The following is a 5,207-nucleotide window of genomic DNA, read 5'->3' on the forward strand; positions in this document are numbered from 1 at the left end:
TAAGTGGCAGCCACGACTTTTCCCTTTCTCTGGATACTGTGGAGTGGGCACCGCCCTCCAGGACTCAGGGACGAAGGCTCCGTGCCCCCTCCTGTCTCCCCAAGGACTCTGTTCTAGGTGTCCTTAGTCCCATTGGCTCCTGACCCTCAGTCTAAAACATCCTGGCGTGCCCCCTATTAAAGACGCAGACACTAGCTCTCCCGGGGGACCGACGACTCCTGTCCTAACGCAGACGCAGGCGGACAGCCACGGACGTGCGCACGCTGCGTGTGTCCGTTTCTGTGAACTCCAGAAACAGGCCACACTCATCTGTGCCATTAGAAGTGAGGATAGCGGTCCCCCGGGGGGGGCGTGGTAAAAGGACGTGGGGGGCTTTGGGGGAGGCGGCTCATGGTCTGTTTCTGGACGTGGGCGCGCTCATCAGGCTGCGCACTGAGGCTACGGGAGCATGCGTGTGCGAACGCCACGTCTTTAAATCCTAGGGTGACGTGAGGGAGACAAGACGTGGAGTGGGGCTTGGTGACAGAGGTAGGTCAGGGAGGGCTTCTCTGAGGAGGTGACATTTCAGCTGAGACCCGGGGGGTAAGAGTCAGTCTTGGGGCACACCGGGGAAAAGGGCTGCAAGCAGAGGGCCTGGCAAGTGCCAAGTCCCCGGGGCAGGACAAAGCATGGTGCCCCAGAGGGACAGCAGGGGCCCCTGTGGGTGGAGCCAGCACAGAGCGGGGTGGGGGTTGGCTGGCTGCTGAGTGAGGTCAGAGAGGGGAGCAGGTGCCTCATGGTCAGGGAGGGAGCGAGGCTTTAATTCTGCATGGGACAGGACGTCATGGAGCATGCTGTGATCTGCCTCACCCGACTACTGAGGGGAGAACAGAGCTGGACCGAAGCGCCCACGTCCCCCGTGGGTGAACGAAGGAGACCCCTGAGACCAGAGCGGACAAGCCACTCGCCCCAGATCAAACCGCAACACGGGGACCTTCGTTCATTCTGCCAGGACCCAGCAAAGCTCATCATTCTCCTCCTTCCCAGGTGGGCGGGCTCGATCCATTAGCTCCAGGATGCAAAGCTGGTGAGTGACATAAAGTGGACTGTGGTCTCCTCCTGCCCCGGGAACCCTCCCGGCCTTTAACTCATGCCCTCTTCCTGAGCCTACGACCCTGTCACTCACTCCGTTCCCGTTTCCGAAAGCCTAATCGTAAAGCGTCACTGTGTTCTGGTCCCATTTTAAAGTCCTACCCTTGTTTTACTTTTTTTCTTTCTCATCTGTTAAAAAACATAAAAAACAAAAAAACCTTTCTTTGATTGGACAAGTATACTCATACCTGTTAGAAAGTGAAAAATTAAAGACAAGCGAAAACTTTAAAAGTGAAAACTGAGGATTCCTACCTCCCAAGTATCAAGCATTAATACCTTCATCCATGGCTTCCTTTTAACCAAGTGAGAGATTCCATTGTATCTGCAATCTGCCTTTTTCAATCACTCACCTCCACTTTTCCATTACAGTAAATTTTCATCGTATCTAATATTCAAACTATATTCAAATTTCCCAAGTGGACCCCAATATCTCTTTTACAGCTCGTTTTCCCAGAACGGCATCCAGTCCGGGACTGGGTCTGATTATTATGGCCCTGTGTCTCTTTTAATCTAGCAAAAAAGTCATTTCTGAAACTATACCACTTGTTGAAGACACTAGACCTGTGGTTCTCGCAGAATTTGCGACCTTCTGACTTTGCGCTGATGCTCCTTTGGCTTTCCTGTGTCCTCGTCCCTCTTTATTTCCCGTGAAACATAATTCGGCTAGAATAAATCATTACCATTGATCTTGTGAACTTCATCCGTCACTCCTGGAGACACACTGTCTTGATGAAGGTTAGTAAACCACTAGCAAAACTCAGATGACTTTTTTCATTTAGGGTGTGGCAGCCTGATCCCTCCCCTAAACGGTTAGATTGCCCGCCTTGCATCTAGCAAGTAACATGTGGAGTGTCACCTTGACCCTGTGTGAATGTCCACTTCTCCCCAGCTATCAATGTAATGTTTAAACCAGTCGGTAATCCTCACTTATAAGGGTAGGGCAAATTATGCTTTTTCTAATCCTGGGTTTTTTTTTCTTTTTTCATTCCAAGTCGAGCACCCTCTCATCAACTGAGACGATGTGGTGGTAACTGGAAACTATAGCTCCTATCAGAAAAGCAGAATAAATCTCTAATGTTCGTTTTCGTGGGGGAGAGGTTGGAAATAATGACCCCTCCCACAGCGACATGCTATCAGTCTGTAGGATAAACGTCTTCCCCTTTCAGTTGGGTGCGAGCAAACGCTGTACGGATTTCAGAGCCCGCGTTAGCTTTTTAATCCTTTTCTATTGTGTGAACAACAGGGCATGGCTGAGTTGAACCACCGTCCGGCCCTAGGAAAACCCCAGGAACCTCAAAGCCCCACGGGGCCGAGAGGCCAGCTCTGCAGCCGTGTCCTGGACTCTGGTCTTCTCTGAAGGGGAGCCGGGCAGTCCAGCTCGTGCGTCGGGCACGCAGGTGGCGGGACACCCTCGGCGCCCGCGGCGGGTGCGCGATTCGCCCGGGATCTCTGCGTGAACCGCAGGCCCGCGCTCGCGCGGCGTCTCCGCCTGGGTCCCGCAGCATCTGCACCCGCCGCTCCCCTGCCGACCGCTAGAGGGCCGCTCGTGCATTTTACTCATCAGCACGTTTGCGCACACAGAACCAGGCACGAAACGCGCATTTGAAAGTAGCGGAAAACTTCACCAAAAAATTATGAAAAAAAAAAAAAATAATAATAATGCAAAACGTCAGTGTTGCAGCAAGTTAAAAAAAAATTTCACTTCTTTGAAAAGATCTAGAAAAGGGGCAACTTTCACCTGCCCGGCTAGCTCAGTCGGTAGAGCATGGGACTCTTAATCCCAGGGTCGTGGGTTCGAGCCCCACGTTGGGCGGTGCGCTTCCTTTTGTTTAAGTTCGATCTCGGGTCCCATCAACAGTAATCGTTTAATCGGCTTCAGTTTTCGTCGACTATTAAAACGGACTTCGATCTGGAGTTTCTTATTTTCAAACGAGTCAAGACAAAAAGAGTATTAAGACTGAACTGGCTAAAAAAGGGAACCATGAAACTACAAGGCAACTTCATCCCATTAATACGCAGTATAAGGTTTTCTGTTGTACAAAAGTATTTGTTACCGAGTGGCCTGTTGAGGGCAGTGGAATGCCGAAGGTCAGGGAGAAGACATTAAAATTAATGAAATCGTGCAGTTAGTAAATGTTGCTGAGGCGATCTCTGTCAAAACGTTCGAAATGTTTTAACTTAATGCTCTGCGATATTGAAGATTAGTTTGGAGGTTCAGCTCTGCTTCACGGGGTTTTATTACGCATATTATTTACATATCGTAAATTCCTTTAAGTAAATTCATTTGCTTTCTGCCTGTGGGAAGGGCTAGTTATTATTGTGGGCTGTTTAAACCGCTGTAAAATACCGTTTTAGTGATCAGCTAATCACTAGCTCATGGACAAACCCTTAGGGCTTAAAAAAAAAAATTTTTTTTCCACCTAAGTTAGTGATCCAAACTAAACATTTTTCCTTCAGCGATTTGTCTCAAAACATATCCCCAAACAAGTAATTATATTTTCCTACATATGTTTTCCTGAAAGAACTCAGTTTCTTAGGGCAAAACTTTGCTTTTATGTTAACATCTGCAAATTCTTTCCTTGTTGTATTTTCCATCATTCCCAGCAATTCTCAAACATTCTCCACAATTACCATATGTTATTATCATTGAATCAAGACACAATTTCAGACTTTGGAAGAAACACATGGAAATTTTCAGCATCAGGCGTGACGATTCCTAAATACTCCTATTATTACACAGGAGTACTTCAGCTCTAGTTGAGGGCAGGTGAAGCTTTCGAAAGGCAAACCCTGGCAGAGAAAAGCAAACTGATAAATTAGATAAGTCAATGAAGATATCATACATCCATTTCAAATTGAAGATCCGTGTTATGGATTGACTTGTGTACCCCTAAAATTCATATGTGGAATTCCTAAGCTCTAGTGCCTCGGACTGTGACCTCATTTGGAAATGAGGTTGTCGTAGGTATAATTAGTTAGGTGTGCTTACACTGGGATAGAATGGGCTCTTAACCCAGTACAACCAGTGTCTTCATACATAAATAGGAAAAATGTGGAGACAGACACACAGGAGAAGCCACGTGAAGACGAAGGCAGAGAGCAGGATGACGCTTCTGCAAGCCACGGAACGCCAGGGGTGGCCAGCCGGCCACTGGAAGCGGGGAGGTGGGGGTCGCAGAACAGACTCTCCCTCACCGCCCTCAGGTGGAACCAAGCCTGCCGACACCCTGATGTTGGACTTCCAGCCTCCAGAATTTTGAGACAATGCATTTGTTGTGTAAGCCACCCAGTTTGTGGGATTGTTATAGCAACCCCGGAAAACTGATATAATCAGTGTTCCACTGGGAAGTGATTTTTGAATTTAACGTTTTTATACCTTATATTGAGTAATTGTTATCATCGTTTCCTTTCAAAAGCCTTGGGAAGGACAATGGTTCCTTTCGCTGTTTAGGTGTTGGGGTGATGAATGGGCAAGTAAAGGACTGAGGTGAGAAAGGGACTTTTCGCTGTCTTCATTTTCGTATTTTTAAAATGTCGAATTATTGAATTTGAAGTATTTTGTATTCGAAATGTTTAGAATAAGTGTACTGTGCAGTTTTGGTGGGGCGCGTGGGGTCACAAAGAGGCCCTTGCCCCTTTGATATTCTGTGGACTAGGACAGACCAGATGGTGAACAGATAACTGGAAGGAGGGGTCTTTGTGGGTGTCTGTGTTCAAAGGGCTTGTAGCGGGACCACGCTGTCTATGGAGTGTTACCCCATTTCTAATGAACTTTCCATTTGACTCTAACTTTGGCCCATGTGTTGGTTCTTTCTTCACTTTCCGCCATAGGACCCTCCTCTCCCTGTCACTTGGGGAAATTTGCCCTGTCCTGCATCAGTTCCACGTGGAGCCCAACCTAAGTGTTCCGGGGTGTTACTCCCCTTCGCCTCGGGTGCCAGCGCTCCCCAGTCTCTTCCTCTGGGGTTGTCTAGGCCACGTGTGTGGGTGGGGTGGACTGTGGCCGGTCGGCGGGCCCTAGCACCGCGCCACGCGGACACCCCTAGAGAGGCTGTTGGACGTGTTGAGCCACCTTT

The 5,207-nt window shown here is 48.5% G+C and overlaps 1 long non-coding RNA gene and 1 other non-coding gene across 3 annotated transcripts; both read left to right on the forward strand.

Moving 5' to 3' along the window:
• The first annotated feature begins 435 nt into the window (after positions 1-435).
• LOC111729092 lies at positions 436-3,105 on the forward strand. 2 transcript variants are annotated; one of them, XR_002776084.1, is made up of 4 exons: positions 436-528; positions 818-1,066; positions 1,573-1,866; positions 2,375-3,105. It is a non-coding gene; the product is annotated as an uncharacterized LOC111729092 (long non-coding RNA). The 2 variants fall into 2 exon arrangements; XR_002776085.1 differs by having other exon boundaries at positions 441-528; positions 1,646-1,866.
• On the forward strand, positions 2,872-2,944 carry TRNAK-CUU. The gene has a single exon. It is a non-coding gene; the product is annotated as a tRNA-Lys (tRNA).
• Positions 3,106-5,207: the final 2,102 nt, after the last annotated feature.

The sequence above is a fragment of the Pteropus vampyrus genome, unplaced genomic scaffold, assembly GCF_000151845.1.
Source record: "Pteropus vampyrus isolate Shadow unplaced genomic scaffold, Pvam_2.0 Scaffold245, whole genome shotgun sequence".
In the NCBI taxonomy this organism is placed as follows: Eukaryota; Metazoa; Chordata; class Mammalia; order Chiroptera; family Pteropodidae; genus Pteropus; species Pteropus vampyrus.